Source organism: Lontra canadensis, unplaced genomic scaffold, assembly GCF_010015895.1.
Source record: "Lontra canadensis isolate GAN:19392208 unplaced genomic scaffold, GSC_riverotter_1.0 scaffold2, whole genome shotgun sequence".
In the NCBI taxonomy this organism is placed as follows: domain Eukaryota; kingdom Metazoa; phylum Chordata; class Mammalia; order Carnivora; family Mustelidae; genus Lontra; species Lontra canadensis.
This window is the reverse complement of record NW_022630996.1, coordinates 18,008,009-18,031,955: the sequence shown is the minus strand read 5'-3', so window position 1 is coordinate 18,031,955 and position 23,947 is coordinate 18,008,009. Positions and strand designations below refer to the sequence as shown.

The 23,947-nt window shown below is 36.9% G+C and overlaps 1 protein-coding gene and 1 pseudogene across 4 annotated transcripts in view; one reads left to right on the top strand and one right to left on the bottom strand.

The window, feature by feature from the left end:
- The window catches only part of GRM8 (glutamate metabotropic receptor 8), a 723,861-nt gene that overhangs the window by 14,143 nt on the left and 685,771 nt on the right, over positions 1 to 23,947 (bottom strand). The gene's annotated exons all lie outside the window — the stretch shown is intronic.
- On the top strand, positions 11,211 to 11,708 carry LOC116874983 (annotated as a pseudogene).

The following is a 23,947-nucleotide window of genomic DNA, read 5'->3' as shown; positions in this document are numbered from 1 at the left end:
TCCCTACTCTCCAAACGTTACAATGACTTCCCATTGATGGTGTGCGACATGGCCCACAAGGTCCTCTGAACTGACAGGGCTTTCCTTTTTCCCTCATGCATTCTCTTCCCGCCATACTGGCCTCCTGGGTGATCCTGTAGCATACCAACCATGATTGTGATTTGGGGCTTTTATATTTGAAAACTCGCTCTTTCATTTCCTCTAGTTTTTTTCCTGACCCGTTCTTTCCAGAAAAATCTCTCCCAAACACTATCAAATACTATAATTCCCATCCTCCGCCAGCAATCTGTGGTTTTATTTTAATCCTCAGTATCTAACATTTTCTAGCATAAAAGTCTATATACTTTACTAATTTGTGTATTGTTTATTTCCCTTAATTAGAATAAAAATTCCATGACTCCATGAGTACAGGGATTTTTACCTGTTTTGTTTGCTGCTACAAACTCAACCTAGGAACATTGCCTGGATGTTGGCATACATTTGCTACATTCTTTGGGATGGTATAGGACCTTACTCTTGAATTTGCCATTTAAAGGAAATGACTCATGTAGTTTCAAGAGGGAAACAATAAATCAGAATCTAAAGCTGGAAAATAGAACATGTCTCAAATTAACATCTAGGCTGAGACAGAAACTCTTGGATGGATAAACATGATGCTCTTTTAAACTGTAAATATGGCAATATTGTTTGCAGCTTAGCAACAAACAATATAAATTAAAAGTCAATGGTCTCCACTCGGGAATATGAGAGCTCTGGCTCAGCTCTGGATCCCTTCCCAACATAAGAACATTATAACCAAGGATAATCCACTCACAGTATTTATAAGCTTCCACAGACGTAATTCAAAGGACTTTCGAAGACAATCAGTGTAAAATATTGGCACAGCACCTGGCGTATAGTAATCAGTAAGCGATATTTACTATTGTCCTAACAACCTTGACCCTATCTTCTATTCATTGCCCTTTATTCCTCACACAGTAAGATTTAACAAGACTGCTCTCTCAAAATCAGCCTCAAGATTTTTAGCCTTTTATTTTTTTAAAAAAAGGTTATTTATTTGAGGGAGTGAGAGTAGGAGAGAGAGAGAGAGAGAGTAAGCAAGCATGAGTAGGGGAGGGGCAGAGGGAGAGGGAGAAGCAGACTCCCTGCTGAAAAAGGAGCCTGACTCCATGGGGTTCCATCCTAGGACCCTGGGATTATGAACTGAGCTGAAGGCAGACTCTTAACTGGCTGCGCCAACCTGGTGCCCTGATTTTCAGCCTTTTAAATAAAGAACACACAAATGTACACACACAAGAGACAGGCACAAAATATCTATTTAAATGGAAATATGCCTTATGCTAAGGTCAGCACATTCAAAGACTCATTGTCTAGTTTCATTCTGGGAAAAAGCACCATTCTGAGGGGTGTGCTTCTCCTGTCAGATAGAAATCAGTGTTACAGACCCACCCACAGGTCAGAGACATTACACTGTTGTTTTCATTATAAGAAATGGAGCTGCTTTGCTCTGACCCATTTGCAGACTCCCATCACATCCCCTTTTGTTCAGGACTCATGTTAAAATTGAAGAGTCAAATCAAAGGACAAAACCTATGGTTGCAGAACTGGGCTGGTTCACACGGGAGGTCTAAATCCTTAACCTTGGGCTTATTGGGAATGGTGGGAACCAGATGCACAGAATAATAAAGCATCAACCAACAAGTAGAATATCAGCTCTGCCAAGGATAGAAAAGGACAAGTGGAAGCCAAGTCATGATCTTCTAAAGAGGAATAACAGATATCGGATTTAAAATGAGTGTTTATAATTAAATATACATGATATTTAATATTGGGTAGTAAATAGAGTAATTTGTTTTTTATTAAAGTCTAATAGACATTTTGTAAGGTGGATGTTTTAAGGTAGAGCATGATTAAATAATATGTCATTAATTTTCAATTATTCTACATAAGTATTATTTACAGAAACATAATAAAAATAATTTCTCAAACAATGGTGTCACATTTTACACTGTGACATGCAAATGAATATGAGGCATCTACTTGCTGGGTGTTTATTGGCTTCTCTTTTATAGGTATTTTTCTCCACATATCCCTCCATGGATGGACTCCTGCTTCCATGCTGCCTTTTAATGCTTTCTCACTTTGCAACAGCATGATCAGAACTAAGGATAACAGTAGTGGAGACACCTTTAATTATAATGATTTTAACAGTATCTATTTGAACAGATACAAAATATAATAAACATAATATTAACCAATAAGTTCAAAGAAAGAAGCAAGGGAGGGGAAACAATTACTATGAGAATGAAATTTATCGATGAGCTATATAATCATAGATATTTTTTTCTTGGCAGTCAGGGATAACGAAAATATTTTGAATCCTATAGTTATTATTGTTTGGAGATAGAAGTTCTGTTGGAATTTAAATTAGAGGAGAAATTTATTATTTAGGCTGCATTACTGAAGGAAATTTAGTAACATTACGGAAATGGGTTCGACAATAATTTTGTAAAAGGTAACAAATCTTTGCTTATTTAGATACTTCCCAGATAAACCTTTCTAATGCCAAAAGAATTACATCAGTACCTTAGTGCAGGAACTTTTGTGAAGGCATAAGATGTTATAGAAATGTTTTTTTGTCTTGTTTTTTTTTCCTGGTGGTATTACATTATATAGTAAGTAAGAACCAAGAGGGATGGTGTTATGGACGAAATGCATCCTCCACAAAATTCACATGTCAAATTCCGAATCCTAAGTGACAATATTTGGAGATAGAGTCTTTAAAGAGGTAATTAAATGAAAATGAGGTCTTTAGGGTGTTCTTTGATCTAATCTGATGGGTATCCTTAGAAGAGGACATGAGGACCAATTCAGGGATGTGTATGTGTGCAGAGGGAAAACCTGCCAGGGATACAGAAAGAAGGCAGCCATCAGAAAGTCAGTGGGAGAGAGGCATCAGAAGAAACCAATACTGTCCACACTGTGATCTGTGACTTCTAGTCTCCAGAACCATGAGAAAATAAACTTATATTAAGCCATCCTGTCTATGGTACTTTGTTATGGCAGCCCTAGCACATTAAACACACATGGAGAACTAGTACAACTCAAAGATTTCTAAAATTTCTGTCACTCTACTTTGTTTGCTCTTGAACAGTATCTCACATTTCTGATTTGATTGAAGAGGTGAGTTTAGGATCTACACAATAATTACAACCAAAATATCTGTTAGTGATTGATGGTAAGATATCAGCATTATGCCAATTTTTTTATGCACATTAACCCCTCAATCATTTTTTTTTTCTTAAATTCAGGAGTGGGAGTGGGTCTATTTTGGAGAATTTAAATACTGTTTTCAAAGTTTCACAACTCATGAAGATAAAGCCAAGGCTTAAACTGAGGTCTGCCTTCTGGAAAGCCCATCTCCTGATACACACAATGGCTCTAGTAGATCCCCAGTGATGTGAAAGAAAAAGATTAATATGGTTTGAATCTTCACCAATTTGGAAAATCATCCCTCTTCTTACAGAATTGGGCCACATTTCTTAAAAATTAAGAAATAATCCGTTAAAGCCCCTGAATTAATACTTAACTGAGATTCAGAGGATTTTGTATTTTGTTTTGTTTTTAAAGACTGCTATTATTGGTCAGCTACTTTCCTCATAAATTTCACCATCGAGCCTAGAGAAGCTCCTTCTTGGATTATATCTTGTTGAAGTTAACAGAATCATCAAGCTGGAAATATGAATCTAAAGAGCTGGATAAATGAATTTTTCTAAAGAAAGATATTTAGCATTTGCACTGGCCAGAGCACAGTACCTGATGGGATCACTGGCCACCAGAGGGGACAAACTGCCAGTACACTGTTCCCACATGGACACCACTCCATTTCTCAGCCACCAGACACAGGTTCTGGACAATACAGTAGGCAGAATACTGGGAATCATAAATACAGATAAACAGACAACCAAGAATTAGCAAATACCTATGGAGAATTCATTACTATGAAAGAGAAGCATCAAACTCCTCAAAGAGAATAATAAAAACCCAAGGAAAGAGATCCAATAGAGTTAATGCAAGAAGACGTTAGAGGTAAAATTAATTATCTTTGAAAAGTTTTGAAAGAATAATGTGTCCAGAAAAAGTATCAAATCAATATCATAGAAGTTAACATTTTAACATTTTTATCATTAAAATGAAAACCTCAAAAGATGAAGGACTTCTGATTCTGGCTATGAAGGTACAGCTATAATCAAACCAAGCCACCCACTGAGAATAACTATTAAAGAATCATAAAGTTAAAAAAGAAAGAAAGAATGTTTGGAGGCATCAGAGAAGAACCAAGGCAGCCAGGACCCAAGAGACCAAGATCCTAGGAAGGGGAAAAAACAAAACACAAACCTTGGTGTGAGCTAGGCGTTCTCCATTGCTTTTATCCATAAGGAATGTGTTGATTCCGTGTATGAGTGTTGGAGGGCAGAAATCTTTAGAGAGACTTTTCAGCAGTCTCATGGGGCTGGGGAGACAAAAACTGGAATTCAGGGTTACCAATGCAGCCAGGATTTGAGCACCCAAGATTTCAGGGTACTACAGAGAAGCAAACCTGATTTTTTAACGTCAGTTTTTTTTTTCTTGAGACTTCACTGAATCCTAAGTATGAGGAGTAACAGGCAAAAAAAAAAACAAAACAAAACAAAAAAAAAAACAATCAATCATAAGTCAGATTCAGAGGCTAAAAAGCTGTATGTATGCAACTGTATCATGACGCCAGAGAAAAAAGTTGGAATCCCCCGGGATAAAAGAAATAGACAAAATAGACAAATCAAAAATAGACAAACCCACAGAAAGCCCGAAACCTAGCTTCAAATGATCCCAATCCCAGATTATATCAAAGTGAAATGCCTCTACTTAAATTGCTGACTAGTAGAAAGTTGAAGCTTCTTGGGAGAAAAATGAAATATCTATAACATCTACATTTTTTTTTTTAATGTACAGTGTTGGGGATTCACTGAAAGATTACTGACCAGACAGGCCAGGACACAGGAACAAATGACCAAAGCCAAGGAGGAAAAAGCAGAAGGTGGAAAGGATACCTAAAGTGATGTAGATACCGGGCTTCTCAGGCAGAAGTTTCTAAAAACTTGAACAGAAATATATTGAAGAAAATAGATAACTGGAATATGTATATTTTAGGACTGGAATATATATATTTTAAAAGTAAAAAAGTTATAGGACTGATAAATGTCATAATTGAATTCAATAGATGAGTTTAACAATGGATTAGGTACAGTTCAAGAAAGACATGACTAGTGAACTGAAAGACAGCTCAGTGGCAAATGTCCATATTGAAGCATGGAGATTATAATTAAGAATTTAAAAATACAGAAAACATGATTAGAGATGTATCAAACATCATACAAAATTTGAACGTACATGAATTTGGAGTCCCAGAAAAAGAAGAGAGATATAACTGGTAAAAAGAAAAACACTTGAAGAGATACCGGCCAAGAATTTTCGAAACCTAACAGAAGATCGTCTGTTAAATTGCACAGAGAAGATTTACCAGCAGGACCACATTCCCAGTAGTCTTCACAAATTTCAAAGGATCGAGATATGGAGAATGTTATCTGACTAATGTGGAATTAGCATGCAAAATAGAATTAGGCTGGGGATAAATAACAAAAAACATAGAAAAGCTCCAAATTATTGAAAATCAAAAACACATTTCAAAATCACTTGCAAATCAAAGAAGAACCAACAGTGAAAATTAGAAAATATTTTGAACCAAATAATAAGATATAACATATCAAAAGTTGTGAGATAGAGCTAAAGCAGATAATACATATTAGAAAAGACCCTGCTGGTTCAGAGGCACAGATCCTTTTAAAATTTTTTCTAGGTCACCCTTAAATTTTAAACATACTTTTTTTTTTTTTTTTTTGGGACAACACCTAATACTAATTAAGTGGTATATTTTGTTGAGTTTATACTATGTTTTGCTCCTTTTTCTCCTGGTTAGTCTTATGAGCAGTTTGTTACCATTATAGTCTTTTCACACAATTTTCGACTTTGTTGATTGTTCTCTGTTTTGCATTTATTTCCTATTGCATTGATTTTTATCTTTCATCTTTATACTTTCTTCCTTGTATCGTCATTGGGTTTAATGTCTCTCTCGAGTTGCGTGAGGTAGACACAGCATGATTGAAACACCCAGCAATCACAGCCTAAAGAAGTTGTAGGTATCCAATGACAAACAGCGAAAGGTGGTGAAAGTCTTTAACGGGCTTACGCTTTTTGGTCACCACTAAAATTTCCTCTTCCTACAGATCATTCCATAAACTCTGTGGTGGGAAAAAGAGCTTGAGAGTTCTACAATCCCACCTAAAAACTGAGAAACCTTGTCTAGCTGTAACAGAGGCCTGTACTCTGAATGAAGCTTCTGTAAACTAACTCAAGGTCCTTACCCCAAGAGTGGTACCCAGACACCAGGACTGTTTCTTGACATTCATCTTCTCTTGGTAGTGCCGCAAATGATGTAAGTTAGAGCAAAAGGTTTGTGCAGTACGAGCTGGAACCAAGAATCTCGTGGAGCATATTCCAGGGCCGACATCCACTCAGAAATCCCAAACATCTAAATCTCCTGGGATGGCAAACCCAGAAGGTAACCCAGGTTTCTCCCCCTTCCGAAAAGCATAGTACCAACATTGGCTTCATTGATATGCTGGAGGCGGCTGATTCATTTTGCCTGCACTCAGATCAGCTGCTTGGGTTCTGAATGGCCTGACTCACCGGCCTCTGAGTCTCCTCCTCCTGGGGCCCTACGTTGTTCTGTCAGACTAACACCACCGGATTACCCTTGTCACCGTCAATCGGCTTTCAAAAGAATGCAGCTCTGATATTAAACATTTGAGTGATCCATCAAGCAGATGACTGGAATTTTCTTGAAACTCACCCAGCTTTTCGCTCCCCTCACCTATAAACCAACTGTAGAGTGCTCTGTAATGTGTTCTGCCACAATCTCCTGGATAGCCCCAGCTCTCCTCCCTGCCTCCACGCTGTGGCCTTAACTGAAACTCCTCTCGTCTTAAGAAGATTGTTTTCCTTCCAGTGTCTCACGTGATGGCTGTTTTTATTCCCTTTATCCATATCCCTTAGGAAGACAGTAAGGTTAGGGCAGTTCTTCCTCCCTGTTGCTGCTTCTGGATCATTATGGACTCATCCTTCTCCTCAGATATCTTGCCTTATTAACGATCACATCATTCATCTCTATATCCTCTCCCATCTCATTCCTACACTGGCCGTCATCTATCTTTTCACTGGAGGGTCTAGCTGTGGCTCACAGCCTTGCTCCCTGGGTCAGGCAGTGTGGTTAGTTTGGATAAATTTTACACCCATGTACATGATTGTTCCATCCCCCTGATCTATAGTCCAGATTATTTTCCTTATCCTCCTCATTTCTCATGATGTTTTCCATTACTCCATCCATCTCAGCCCCTCACACTCACAATCACAGCCCGGATCTTTAGATAGTCTTTTTAGTTTCTTGTCATAAAAGCTGCAAAATACTTTTGGTTTAATATATGGGTTTTGATAAGAGATTATTCACATTATCTTATATTTTTCTTTAAGTCATTCCACTTTTCACTTAGAATAAGTACAGAGTTATGTTCACAGGCTTCAGGGATGTGAGCACTGTTGGCCAGGTGTGACAAGTAGCTAATATCCAGGAGGGATGGGCATTTCTCATTTCTCATAATGCATGTTTCTGCAAGGAAATGGCTTGCCAGACAGCCTATTAAGCTACCAGAATTAATGCAAATGTGTATAGGGATCTTTCATAATAAAACTGGTTATGACTTGTTCCAAGTGTTCTAAAATTGGGCTGTTAGCTTGATTATACTTCACTGAGATAGAAGGTGGACTTTTCCAAGTGTGAAAATACTCCTATTTTCCTAAATAAGAAAGTACTACAACTTGTATTTTCCTAAATAATAAAAAAGTAAACTCAGCTATTATCAAATAAAGTATGTGCAGTCATAATAGCTGTTTTATACATTATAGTGTCAATATTTTAAATATTTTATATTCAGAAAATGACTTTACATGTGTAGATTTTTGTTAATTTTTTGTTAATTATGTAATTTAATTATGTTAATTATGTAAATTTTTTGTTAATTATGAACATCACAACAATACTTACTACAGTTTTCATTGCAAAAGTCCTATTAGATGATGTATTAAATAAACTTTTATGGATGGCATAAAGACAATCGCCATATGTACTATTATTGTATGTATACATATCAATTATAAACAGGATTTTGGAAAATAAACTATTTTTAAGCTGGAGGACCATCTGGATGCTATTATTAAAACTGTGCTCCTAAGAGTAGGAGTAGAGAATTATGTGGACAAATTATCCCATTGGTAAATCTGATAGATTGAGTTCCAAATATGTTCAAACTACTGACGCTTAAGACTTCAGAGTAACTGTACCCAAGTGAAACCTTATTGTCATGGAGGAAACAGCACTCAGTACTCTCTCTTTTAATGTTATGGAAAAAAATATACCTGTATTCTTTTTTCTTTTATTACTTTTACCAAACAACTTTAGGTACAAAGTTATAAATATAATAGCTTACCAAGGAAAACATTTTGAGGAAAAAAAAAAAAGACATTTTTAATCAGGACAATGGGTGTGGCAGAGGTATCAAAATGAGTGCTCCTTCTTCCTTTATTTGAAATTGTTTCTGGGAAGTTCCTGATCAGTCAGGGACACCTGACTAGGAATAGTGCGGCCTTGTAACTAGTTTTCAACCAATATCATGTGAAAGTAAAGGGAAAATGTCATAAAAGGGTTTTACAGAATTTATTATAAGAAAATAAGAAGCATGTGTACTCTCTCCATAGCTCTTTCCCTTTTTGCTGACTGGGTGTTTAAGCTAATGAGACACTAGAGGGTAGTCACACTACAGGATGGGATAAACAGGGGTCCCTGAATCACCACATGGAGGAGAGCAGCCAGTCGACAAGAAACAGCCTCAGACTGTTCTTGGGAAAGAAAGTTGTATACTCAAAGCATTTGCTTTGAGCTCTATTTCTACAGGGGATAGATTTGAACTGACCAAGTAGTTAGTCAGTCCCTCTGGCAAATGTGTGATGGCTGAGTAGGGTGAAGGTTAACGTCTATGGCTACGTCAGAGAAATGAATTTACAGTATCCTCAGATGGATTGTAACGATTGACCTTGAGAACATCATTACCAAGTTCTAACAAAGTGTCTAGTCTATCAAATAAAATCCCAAGCCATTAAATTTATTCCTAGGTTCAGTGACCTCGGTCTTTGGTTAGGAAACGGAAGAACCAAGCTAGGTTTTCTATTAAATTTTCAAGGAAGAATCATTTCGGGCACTTTATATAGGTTTCAGGACCCGAGGGAGTTTATAGGAAAGTAAGCCTATATAACTCAGCACTTCTAAAAGGAAGTTGGACTGTCAAATTAATAGTCTAAAATTCCAAAATCCGCAAACTCACACCTGTGCTTGATGTACAGCTTTCTCTTTTGACCTCTTTCCTTCAGCTAGTCTACATCTAACACTGCCTCTAACCAACTTCCTTGTCACTGGAAACACCTATTGCCAATCTCTGAATACCTAAAAAAATAAATAAATAAGCTACACAATTATGATTGAGAACTCTTCTCTTGCACAGTAAACTTTTTCCAAGTTCTAGAACTTCTTATTTTTTTAAATATTTATACTTTGTTTTGATTGCAAAGACTTCCCTCGGTGTCCTTCTCAACTCATGAATTCCTGTTATATACTATTGCCCTTAATTGTTTACTCCACTCTTCCTTATGCTATGATTACACATCTTACTCCTGGGGGAAGGACTTCCTTCTCCATTTCACCCTTATCAACGTTCATCATTGATACATTTTAAACAATGAGTTGTGAACAGACACGACGTATCTGTATCTGTATGCTTGAGCAGAAGAAGCTTTGAGCATCATTGAGTGGTCAGTTCCTGCTCTTCTCTCTGCCAAGAGAATGGTATATTCTAGACAGAGGCCATCCTTTAGCAGTGCAACTGTAAATCCTTGATAAACAATATAGGTGAGAAATAAACCACTGTTGTTTTTTGCAAGGCATTGATTTTTGAGTTGTTTATTACAGCAGCACACACTACCAAAGCCTAACTAATATAACCTGGAAACTCAACTGGGTGCAATTGAAAGGCCATTCTATTGAGAGTCAGAAAATCAAAGTTAAATGCTTGACTTTGCCACTCCTGGATATGATAACTCCAAGCCAATAAATTAACTTCTGAATCTCTTTTTCTTATATGTAAAACAAGAAAAATTACTCTGGACCTGATAGGCTAATGGGCTTGATGATGAATATTGTATAAAAAAGTGTTCTGACAATGGTTGGGTGTTACTATTATCCAGTGCTGACACATTCCCTCAAGCATTTCTGCCTGCGGCTTTTCAGTCAAGTATAAGGGATTTAGGAACATGTGGCTTTCACAGAGGGTTGATCAGGGCTAGTAAGACTGAAACTATACAACCAAGCCAAAGAGGTAATTAGAGGTAAAGATCAGGTGACCCAGCCAAAACCATGATCCAGCTGGGCACTCAGCAAACCCTAAGCAAGCCTTACAAACTGGAGCAAAACTGAAGAGAATACTAGAAGGGAGAGTCCCCCCCAAACCCGCAATAATAATCCAGTATATTTACAATAGTGTTTATTATGAGCCAGGCTCTTGAAGAGGACTTCTCAAGCACTCACACTTTGTATTTATTCACACAGCTCTTTGAAGGAGGTACAATGTTTATCTGCACTTTGCAGATGAAGAAGTGAAGCATAGAAGTGTCAGGCCCCTTGCCCAAGTTCACAGAGCTAGAGAATGCCACAGCTGGGATCCTTTAACCAGGTCAGTGATTGTATGTCTCTAAAAAGGAAAGGGAGGAAAGTTTCATAAATTCTGAACAAACACTGGATTCAAGGGAAAAACATAAAAGAAAATTAATAATCAATTAAGGTAAACCTATCCATTCCTTGCTGAGAAATCTCACTACCATCAATACTAAGAATATCAGGAAAAAATGAAAAATGTTAACCTGATTACTTATTGTTTTCAAGCCAGTAATTTCCCATCAGGAATATGTTCTCTTTATAATAAACAAAATCACCTTCACTTTTCCTGCCCCTCCTTTACCCCCACCTCTCTCTGTCTTTCTGCACTGGGAACAGCTCTCTTGCCATAGACCCTCATAACCTGAAAGTGTACACTTGTGCAAAGTTTGTCTTCACCCCATCTTGGTCAGGAACACCTCCCAGCTGCACTTCTCAGCTGCTGAACCCATCACTGCCTGCAGAGGTGGTAAAACCACCCGAGACACTGACAGATCAGAGCCTCAGCAGCTGGGCAGCCCCATGCCCCCTGACCTCACTTATGCTAGCTATAGCTTCTGAACCATTCCAAGGGACACTGACAGAGCAGCCAAGTTCATTGGGGTTGGGGCTGTCACAGTGGGGGTGGCTGGCTCTAGGGCTGGATTGGGACTGTGTCTGGGAGCCTCATCACTGGTGATGCCAGCAGCCCCTCTCAGAAGCAACAGCTCTTCTCCTAATTCTGGGCTTTGCCCTCCCAAAGGCCATGGGGCTCTTTTGCCTGATGGTGGCCTTTCTCATCCTCTTCACCATGTGACAGAGCCCTCTCCACCTCCCACAGGTATTTCTTCCCTATATGTTCCTTTTCCCATACCTCCTCAGGCAGCTTGGGGAAAGTGGTTGGCTCAGGGTTTGACAGAGGGAAGACAAATAAATACTGTATTAGTAAGAAAAAAAAAAAAACAAACAAAATCAGATATGTGAACAAAGATTTATTTACAAAGAAGTTGATTAGTAATTATTATTTAAAAAATTAAAGTAGTGTAACCCAATGACCAAAAATAGAATGAATATATAAACAGTGGCACAGCCGTGGGAAACTATGAAGAAAATATATGTCGAGACAGAACTGCATCTAGCTACTATCCCAAGATATTTTTCTCTAAGACCAAAGTTAAAAAGAAAGAAACCAAAGCATTAACCTTGACTTTTCATGAGCGGTAGGATCATGGGTAATGTTGATCTCTTTCTGGGTTTTTTTGGTGTAAAATTTTAAATTCAAAAAGTACTTTTACAAACTAAACTAAGGAGAAACTAAACAAAGGATCCATGCCCTTCATTTTGCAGATGGATGAATGTATATGTGTGTGGTTTATTAAAAAGAACAAAGAGAACAACTAATGAAAGGATACAAATGAGATCACCTGTTAGTAGCTCCCTCTTGCCACTGAGAAAGTGGGATGAAGTGAACTAAGTGTATTCATTCAATATCCCTTATTAACCAAATTTATAGAATTATGATTGTATTGGGGTTTGCATGACTTCGAACATGACAGTGAGTAAAGCTAATTGCCCTCATAGAGAATTACTCCTGTCTTTAAAGTAGACGTTATCTTAATGAATCATAAAATTTTAAAACTGATTGTTTTTTTTTTTAATTTAGGAATATAATAGTTGAATGACTCTGCAAATATTTGCTTATGGACTATTTATTTACTGCTGATTTTGGAATCCTTTTGAACACGAGTTTGCATTATCTGTGTATTTCCACAAGGTCAATAAGAAATTCTTTATCAACTTCATCTTACTTCAAAAGACCTATACATTATATGCATTCAGTCCATTGATAACTCAGAGTTCTACAATGCCCGCTTTTGGTGAACTTTGGTATGCCAAAAGACATACAATATGTTACCATATATTTTCTTTTTATTTTAGGAAATTATAATCTTTCCATGAGACTAATTTCCATTTCAGAAAGTTAAGTCATTTTTAGCAAAAACTTGCTGTCATTACACTTTATAAGACAAATTATGTTTTTATATTATATATATATATTTTTTTTTAAAGATTTTATTTATTTTTTTGACAGACAGAGATCACAAGCAGGTAGAGAGGCAAGCAGAGAGAGAAGGGGGGTAAGCAGGTTCCCTGCTGAGCAGAGAGCCCGATGCGGGGCTCGATCCCAGGACCCTGAGATCATGACCGGAGCCAAAGGCAGAGGCTTTAACCCACGGCGCCCCTTTATATTATATTTAAATGAACATACATTTTACATAATTACAATACTGTGAAGATGAAGTATTTGGCCATAGACATTCAAAAGCACTTCTTAGATGATTTCCACATTTATAATCCAATTTTAGTAGCTGTATAATCTCACTCCTATTGACAACAAGTTAAATTAATATCCTGATGTTATATATTTAGATTTTTGTTTCTAATTTGGGACCATATTGTCTAAAATCATACGCTTCATCACTCCTTATTCTTATTTCAAAGCCTGAACTTTTACACCATCATTATGTCCTGCTTACTACATACTTTCTACTTTCTCCACATCTTTATGGCTCTCTTGTCCTTAGGTATTTTTACTTCAAATACAACGTTTCTTTAGAATTACTACTAGAAAGTGATTTATTTAGACAAAAATATTTATAGATTGCATCAGTCAGGATTCAACCAGAGAAGCAGAACCAACTTCTAAGATAGATGATAGATAGATGATGGATACATAGGTAAAAAGACAGATAATGATGATAGATAATCAGACAGATGATAAATCTATCCTTTGTCCTTTACAGTTCCATATCAGTTTTCATAAACACACACACACACACCTACTGGACTTTTTTTTTTTTTTTTTTTGAGAGGTGCTGGGTGGCTCAGTCAGTTAAGTGTCTGCCTTAGGCTCGGGTCACGATCCTAGGTCCTGGGATTGAGTCCCACATTGGGCTCCCTGCACAGCAAGGAGTCTGCTTCTCCCTCTGCCTCTTCGTCTCTTTCTCACTCTCTCTCTCTCATGCATAAATAAATAAATAAAGTCTTAAAAGAAAATTTTATTTTTTTGGAAAGAGAAACAAAGGGCATGAGCAAGGGGAGGGACAGAGGCAGTAGGAGAGACAGAATCCCAAGCAGACTCCACATGGAGAGTGGAAAACTACGTGGGGCTCGATCTCACAACTGAGATTGTGACCTGAGCTGAACTCAAGAGTCATCGGCCTAACGAACTGAGCCACCCAGGCACCCTCAAAACTACTGAAATTTCAATTGGGATTGCTTTAATATGTAGATCAATTTGCAGATTTGTTATCTTTGCAAAATGGAGTCTTCCCATCTAGGAATGTTTTACATATTTCTGTTCATTTAGGTCCTCTTATTAATATATTTCCATATTATTTAGTAGTTTCAGTACAGAGATCATGTGCTTATTTTGTCAGATTTATTTCTAGGCATTTGATACTTATTAAAAGTGATTTCTTTACAAAATTTCATTTTTTATGTATTCATTATTTTTACATAGAAATACAGTTAATTACAATATATATGTACAATATATATACATTGTTTACAGAAGACATGAATTGTGAAAATAGATATTCCAAAAGCTACAGCTAAGCTGTTAGAACTAATAAGTAAATTTAACAAGATCACTGATTAGTTCTAACAGCTTAGCTGTAGCTTTTAGAATACCTATATTCACAATTCATGTCTTCTGTAAACAATGAGAGTTTCTTCTTTTTAAATTTTGTGTCTTTTTTTGTCTTTCTGGTCATCTTGCATACTTGATTCAAATCTTGTTTTCAGTCTTTCAATGGAATCTGGCAATTTTCTAATAGGTATTATATTTTCTTGTTAGAATTATTCTTGGGACTTAATGATTCCATTATAAATAGGGTATTTTTTTAGCCATCACACTTTCTTTCTTTTTTTTACTTTTCTTTTTTTTAACAAAGATTTTATATATTTATTTGACAGAGAAAGGACAAGCAGGGGGAGGAGGAAAGAGAGAGGAAGACAGAGGCTTTCTGCAGAGCAAGGAGCCTGATGTGGTTCTCTGTCCCAGGACCCTGGGATCATGATCTGACCCCAAGGTGGACGTTTAAAAGACTGAGCCGCCCTGGTGCCCTGCCATTACATTTTCTAACTAGTTACTGGTAGGATATAAGAAAGACGTTAATTTCTTTTTCCTCTTCTTCTTCTTCTTTTTTTTTTTCCTGTGTATAATGTGTCCAGTCACGTATTGTGACCTAAAATTTCTTATTAATATAAGAAGCATTTATTTGATGTCTTTTGATATTTGAGGGATATGATAGTTGGGGGGGGAGAGATGCTTTTCCCTCTTCCTTTTCAAGAAGTAGAATTCTTAATTCTGTTTAATGTCTAATTGCATTGGCCTAAATTTCTGGACAAATTCTAGATAAAATTGAACAAATAAACATCCTTATTTTGTTGGTGATTTTGTAAAGAATCTTTATAGAGGGGAGCCTGGGTGGCTCAGTGGGTTAAAGCCTCTGCCTTTGACTCAGGTCATGGTCCCGGAGTCCTGGGATCGAGCCCCATATTGGGCTCTCTGCTCCATGGGGAGCCTGCTCCCCCGCCCCGCCTGCCTCTCTGCCTACTTGTGATCTCTGTCTGCCAAATAAATAAATAAAATCTTAAAAAAAAAGAATCTTTATAGAATCTCATCATTATGAATCATGCCAATTCTTTAAGATATATACACTTTATTATAAAATGGGATCATCTATTATTTTTCTCAAAGATTTTTTTTCTTTTAAAAAAGAACAGATATTGAAAATTTCGTGGGTTTCTTCATAATCCACTGGGAAGTTCTTAAGGCTTATGATTTGACCAGTTAATTAGATACCCTGCTATATTTATTATCTTCTCATTTTGAAAGTGTTTTATTGTCCTGCTGGATTATTGCTCCCAGTATTTTACTTACTTTCATATCTATATTCATAAGAACACTTAGTCTAGCACATTTTAAGTAACATGTACATTCTTTGTTTTTTTAAATGACTCATTTATTTTAGAGAGAGAGCACAAGCAGGAAGGGCAGAGGGAGAGGGAGAGAGAATCTGAAGCAGATTCTGCACTGAGCCTGATGCAAAGTTCGATCTCAAGAGCCTGAGATCATGACCTGAGCCTAAACTAAGCGTCTGATGCTTAATCAACTACCACCCAGGGGCTCCAACATGTGTGTTCTTAATAACATATTGCCTTATAATAACCAGGACATTATAAGAATACTATAATTTCTTAAAAAATAAAAACGGTGTTCAAGGACAAGACAGAAAAAAAATGAAACTCTATTTTATCATCAAACTAAAAAGTGTTTCAGAATTTAAAAATAATACATCTTCTTATCATAAATTCCCATTGCATAAAAATGTTCATGCAAAGGCAAGGCTTTTATAAAAACATCAAAGGAGGAGATAAATATATTTGGGTTTGAGACTTAATAAATTTCTTCCATTTAACATGCACAAAACATACACGTGTAGAATATGTCCCCATGGAAAATCTGTCATTTTCCAGCCATACCAACTTTGGCAAATGATTTAATATCATCAAACTTCAATTTCGTCAACTATAAAACAGTTAGAACAATGCCATCTCTAATTGCCTCACTAGATAACTATGAAAATAAAATGAGATAATGCATATGAAATTGTCTCATAAACCATAAAGACCACAAAGTGCTGTAGGACATGGTGGGTCTGAGTTATTGACCATAAAATTTCAGTATCTGCTCATGTCACAGCCTAAAATCAGGGAGAGAAACTGTTGCAAATAGAATGGAAGGCTGAGTAGTGAGAAAAAGGACAAAGTACATTTACGTAATATTAAAAATTCATCAGACTAATTATTTCTCTCTCTCCCAATATTGGGGATATCAGTACCTAAACCTACATTGATCCTGCTCCATAGCCTCTCAGGTTCTTGCATTCCTTACTTGCAATAATCATATACTTCATCTCATTTATCTTAATAATAACTTCACATTTGCCTTTGCCGAAGTCTCACCTTTAAGCGTCGTAAGCTCTGACCACCATCCTACTATTTCAAGCCTCATCCTTCTGTACCAATGCCAGTAACTCTTCAACCTGGCGCTTTCCTCCAATATACCAATATTCGAGCCCCTCATATTCCTCTATTCCTTCCTTATGTCTTAGATTTCATTGCCTGCCACTAAAAACATTGCTTTGCAAATACCCTCCACTCCCTTACTCCTCTCTCCTGTCATTGCTTGCTCCAGAAAACTGAATTCCAAGTCTGTTTAAATTTAACTCGCTGCTGCTTTCATGCCTGCACCCACTGGAAAACTAAAAGTGAGCTTGTTGTAAATTAGCCTCATTTTAAATTGTTGGTGATAAGCCTCAACTGGGCCTCCTTCAGTTCTTTTGGCTTGTCCTCAATTCACTATCCCAACTCTTCAAGAATGCAACTAATTTGCATCCCCTTCTCAAAACTGCAATATCTACTCTTCTTCTCACATTTATCTGGTAACTAGTTTTTATTCCACTGAGAAAAAAAAAAAAAAAAGACAGAACTTTCACATACTTCTAAACCACATCAGTAACCTACTGGCTAGTGTAATCATTATTTGGGTCTTTTCTTTTGTTACCATCTAAGGCCAAGTCACCATTTGGATGCAAGATTCCATCTCTTTGACGTGCTAAAGGACAGCACATCTGATGATTTCCCCCCTTTAATTCTCAACCATTAAAAATATTCATTTTCGACATTTTATGGTAAAATTCAGTGAAAATGTTCTCTCTCTTTGCTGATTCCACTTGTCTTTCTCCCAGTCTCTTCTGAACCCACTCAGTGGGTTCAGGCTCTATGAAAACAGCCCTTTGCCTTCACCTCCAGGTTGACAAATACTAATGACTATTTCTCATCCTCTCTCAGCAACACTGGACACATTTAATCAGCCAGTCAGTTTCAGGGGCTCTCCTAAAACAATCTGGAATGTTCTATTCTCCACATTCCAAAGTAAAATGTAGTCCTCCAACTAAACAGCATTTTCAAAAGAAGCAGTCAAAATTGTATATATTTTCAAAAGATTTTATTTATGAGAGAGAAAGAAAGAGAGAGAGAGAGATGGGAGAGGAGGAGGAGGAACAAAGGGAGAGGGTCAAGTGGATTCTGCCCTACACAGGGCTCATCCCATGACCCCAAGATCATGACCTGGGCTGAAACCAAGAGTTGGATGCTTAACTGACTGAGCCACGCAGGTGCCCCCAAAATTGAATATGTTTTTAATCCTCAGCTGACCATCCATCTTCATCCTCAACAGGGGATTTTATGATCCACTGCAGGGATTACGACCACCTCGACTGTGACCCTATCTAAAATCTGAAAAACAAAATTTGATCCACAGTGTAGATGACCTCCACTTATTATGTTTATCAAATTTTCATTTTTCCAGAACCTTTTTATTCAGACTTGAGCATCAGTTACCGAAGTTTTTATCTCAGGTACTTTCGAGTACTGCTCTGCCTCAACGATAATTACCCTGTCTGAAGGCCTCAATTTATAAAGTGTTTGCTTGCTTAGTGCTTATGACGTACATGTCACAGTTCAAGTACTTGACGGAGAAAAATATTAAATGAAGTGCACTTGTTTTGAAGATAATTTCATTTAACATCTCCAAAGCAGGGTATAATTAAGTTACTCTGTCATACAAAATGATGGAGGCTTTAAATAAGTAACATCTGGTTATCCCAGCAATGGAGCAAAAGCAGGGCAGCCCTTGGCAAGAAAGGTCTACAAACTCAGTCCACACAGTATGATAACAGGCCTGCAGGATGATGACGGTAAGAGCTGAGACAGGAAGACACCTGGAAGATGGATCAAACAAGTCCTCGTAGCTCCTTGCATGCATTTCAATGACATTAATGTATAGAAATTAATGATAAGCACTTATCTATCAGTCTCATAGTCAAATTGCTTTTCTATGTCCAGATAATTTAAAGTTGGTCATGGTAGGTCAATGAGCACATTTCTCAGCAAGTGCTCATTTAAAAATGTTAACTACTGTTTAAAGACCACATTTAATTCAAATAAGAGATTAAGTTTAGCCTATTCATTCATTTAATAGTACCACAGTGATTTAAAAAACGTCAGGGTCCCTATAACAAATCAATATGATTGTTATTTCCTTAAAAACTCTTGCACAGATTTTAATGAAATCTAATTTGCAGCAATGACCTTAAAATGTCAGAGTTGGCCTTTGTAAAATAGATGTGCTATTAAAAATATTAAATAATTGCCTCCCTTTTTGGAAAGCTGAGTCAAGTTGTGTTTGCATGAATCTCTTGTTGGAGTTTTTTTTTGTTTGTTTTGTTTTTAACAAAACATACTGTTGCTTGATCTACATGTCAACAAGGAAAAAAAGAAAATTTGATGTATGTACTTTTTTGTGCATTTATCAGAATTGTTCTTAAGTCATATTGTTGATCTTCTTGACTTAAAATCATTTTGAGGGCTGTTATCAGATTAACTCACCTAATTAGTATTTTATGAGCATTTTTACTTTTAAATTTTTTTAAATTTTTACTTTTTAAAGATTTTATTTATTTATTTGACAGAGAGCAAGAGATCACAAGTAGGCAGAGAGGCAACCAAAGGGGGAGGGGGAAGCAGGCTCCCTGCTGAGCAGAGAGCTCAATGCAGGGCTGGATTCTAGGACGCTGAGATCATGACCTGAGCTGAAGGCAGAGGCTTAACCCACTGAACCACCCAGGTGCCCTATTACAAAATGTTTAAAGCAAGAATTTATTATCATTTATTAAGCATTATTAAACAAGCAAATTTAAATCAAGCAAGCATTTGTTAATGACAACTATGGATTAGGCACAAGGTCTATTTCCTTAAGAGAAAACAGATACAGAAGTAAAAATGTTACAATAATATGCTAAAAGCTGAAATTGAGAGACAGAAGCATGATGAAGTAATATATAACCCTGACTGGGAGTTCAGTTATAGTTTCCTCAAGCAGATGTGCCCAAAATAGATCTTGATCAACACATTCAATATAGGAAGGGGATGAAAATGAACAGTTTTCTGGGCAGGGGGAACAGCAGGAACAAAAGCACGAGGGTGTGAAATAAGCATAGGAGGGTTCACCCTTGGTCTCCATAAATAATTGTAATCCATGAAATGGTTAGTGATGTCTGGGGAAGGAAGCTAATGGATTTTCATAGAAGCTTTTATATGATACATTGAATGTTAAAGAGCTTGGTTTTTTAAGGAGATTTAAAAAGGAATTAGAACCACAGCTACTGTAGTGTATAAAGTCTGAGTGTAAGTGAGACAAAACAGAAGACTCAAAAATCTTTCATGGTTACCTGTAGTAGCAATTCTCAGGCTTTTTGGTCTCAAGACTTCAAAATCTTACAAATTATTGAGGACACCTAAGTGCTTTTGGTTATGTGGGCTCTGTCCGTCAATATTTACAGTATGTGAAATTAAAACAGAAATTTAAAAATTATCTATGAAGTTTTTAAAAAATAATAATGTTTAGCCCATTAGATAACAAGTAAACACATTTTTTGAAAAGTATTTTTTCAAAATATAATAAATAAATATATAAACGAGTATACTTGTGGCTTTTCGTTCTGTTATGTTTTGCATTTTTGCAAATAGCTTTAATTCCTGGCTTAATAGAAGTCAAATGGACCCTACATTCTTCTATAATGCCATCTGTGGTTATATGTCGTTTTGGTTAAAGTATATAAAGAAAACTCAGTCTCACACAGATAACGTATTTGGAAAATGGGGGAGTGTTTTAAGAACCTTTACAGATAATTATAGATATTCTTCTTTGATATTACCCTATTACTCAACTATAGTAGTTTCTTAAAGGTTAGTTGTAATGTGGAATCCAAAACAATGTCAATATACCATTACATTAAAATCCACTGGTCTATTTCACAGTTTGAATGGATCTTTCATCCCTGCACGATTTTGTAACATCATGTATTTATTACTGGATAAATATTTGGTCACCAAGGTACACTAGTCTCTCATGTTGACACATTTCATTACACATTATCAAAAAACTGCATTTGTTAATATCACCATTGAGCCCATCAGAAAATTCTTTAGGAATTGAAAAGCGACCAAGCTCACGGTGACAGTATATGTTTTCCAAAATTCCACTTTTTGCTTGAAAGCTCAAATTTTATCAATGGCAACAAATACTGCCAGTTGTTTTCCTTTAAGTGATCAACTCACTCCATTTTCAAGGAAATATCTGCCATATACCCAAGTTTGAATAACCATAATTTATCTGTCAGTCATTTCCTCAAGCAAAGACAGCATTCCATGAAAAAAGCAGCTAGTTCAGCTTGCTACTCAATCTCATAAGAGTCTTTCCTTGACACACCCACCCTACTCTGAAAGTTTAGAAGCACTTCTTTTTTCATCATGTAGAAACCCAGTAAGTTAAGATTTAATGAAATTAGTAATTCTGTTTCATCAATAGCACTCAACTGCAATTGATTTTTTTTTCCCCTAAATTTAAGTGCATGGTGGTGAAGAATATGGTGACTAATAACACAATTTTTGTGTCAGTGTCTTGATTCATGTTAAGGCACCACCAGCACTTACCTGCAAATCCTCTTTCATCAATAATGCAAATGTCAAACCAGTGAAGAAGACAAGTGATATTGTTATGAAAATAATCTTTACTTCATAGATACCTAAAATATTTTGGGGACCTCCAATGTCCTCAGGCCACACTTGGGGAAAAGGCCATTCCAAAGCCTCAAGCATACATCCCTATGCCTGACATCCAAAAATCATCTGGTTCCACTGCACTCAGGTTTATACCACTGTCGCCCCCCTCTGGTGCTTTGGACCAGAATTGAATTACACCACTGACCTTCCTGGTTCTCCAGCTTTGTAGATGGCCTATCAGGGGACTTAATCGGGTTAGCCAATTCCAATAACAAATCCCTTCATATATCCATATGTCTAGATCTAGATCTAGATATCTTACTGGTTCTGTTTCTCTGGATAATCCTGACTAATACACAGGCTATTTGTGATTTTTCTTTGGGATTTAGAACTATCTCCTAAACTAAACTGTACAATCTGCAGAGGAGAGGACTGTCTTATAGTTCTTCCTGCTTTACTATGTATAGTACTCAGCCCAGAGTTGAGCATATAATAAATAATGATATTCATAATATTTTGAATTTTATAAGTCAATATTTTTTAAAGTAGTTCACAGATATGCATGTGCCTCTATGTATGTCAATATCCTTATATGAGGTATTTTAATATAAATTATTTTTAAAATATCTTTTGGGGGTAATTAATAAATATCAAAGATATACTTAGCTAATATAGACTATCAGTTTATAAAGCAAGATACAAATACGATGATAATGTAGCTACATATAGTGGAAAGGAAACTGGACTGGGAGATAGAAAATCTACATTTAAGTATACACACAGAATAGACCTAGAAAACCTTATGGATATAGAGCAGCCACAAAACTTGGGTCGCAGAGCCTTTAACAGCAAAATGTTCCCCTTTACAAACGTGATATGTAAATGAGAAATTTCACGAGAATTTTTCTTATAAGCAGAGTAGTATTCAAATGCAATCTTTTGATGTTCACTGTTACCTTGAGACTTGCAGAGTAATTGCAAATTAGCATCAGGCATAAGATGACCAGATGGAGTCATGCACAGCACGATAATTAGGAAGACTGGACACGTCAATGAGGTATCTTTGAGTTCTGTTATACATCTAAAAAGTACAATCCACAATACAATCCAAAAATAGCTGAGATACACCATACTCCATTCAGAGGACGACTGGAATACTGATTAAGAACTATGTGCGTACACATCTCACAGGGCACCTGTGCGAGGCGGCAAGCCTTCACGGTCCAGTGTTAGCAGCCTCACTCTGAAAGCCTTCAGGAATGACAAGGCTCTGAAGAGGTGACACAGATTTATACAGAGCGCCACAGAAAGATTTCATAAAAACCACTGGGTCTCTCTTTTCTCCTTTAAAGTTTTACCCCCATCCTCTGCAACCCTTGCCTCTCTCTTTAAAAGCATGCCTTGTCCTAGTCAATTCCTCCTGTCCTACTCAAGTTCTCACTTCACCTACCCCTGCTAAGAGCTCTTCCCCCCATTCTGATTGCTGTCCTCTTGATGATGATAGCAGTAATCTGTTGCGTAAAGTCTTCCATCTTATACATAAAATCCTGGAGACGAAAGTGAGGCCTTAGAGAGTTTTTGCAGTCACAGCCGCACATCTGGACCCAAGTATAAGCCTGTGACATTTCTTAAAATTAAGATGGGGGAAAAAAGTGCCTCACAGAATATGAACTATGCCAGTGGGCAAATGCTCTGGGCTTCCTTTTGTGTAACTGGATAAGTAGGGGAGATAGCTGGCGTTTTCAGAGGTCTTCGTAGGAATGGGTCCTCATGGATGCTACACATAGCCTCTTACCTCTGCTTCCTCACCTGGCTCAGACACCGTGTTCCCTCACCCCTACACTCCCTGGTATTTCTTCTCAAATAAACTGTCTACACTCAAGTCTTTGTCTCCTTTTCTGCTTTCAGGGAAACCCATACTCAGATAATCACCATCTTCTATGAAACATGCACTATATTCTAGGATCTGTACGTAGATGACATCCAATGCTGGAAAAATGCTGGTAGAATCCCCATTTTAAAGATAAGGAAATGGTGATTTAGAAAGATTCATATGCTCAGAGCCACATAGCTAATGTATAACAGAGCCAGGGTGTAAGTATCTTTGGACCAAACAACTCCAAAGTTATATAATGCGCACTGTATACTATATACTATGCTACACCAATTATGTCAAGAGTCACAAATAGGAATAACTTCTCTATGCAGTGCCCTTGGGAGGAACAGTTCAAGTGATTAGGAAAGTTTGTTTAATCTGTTTATCCACTGTGAAGTCTGGGGTTGAGAGTTTCTAACCAGATTAGTTTATCTTGAGAGTTCAAAAGTAAGCATTGCTCTATAAGTACTGGTACCATTTTATGG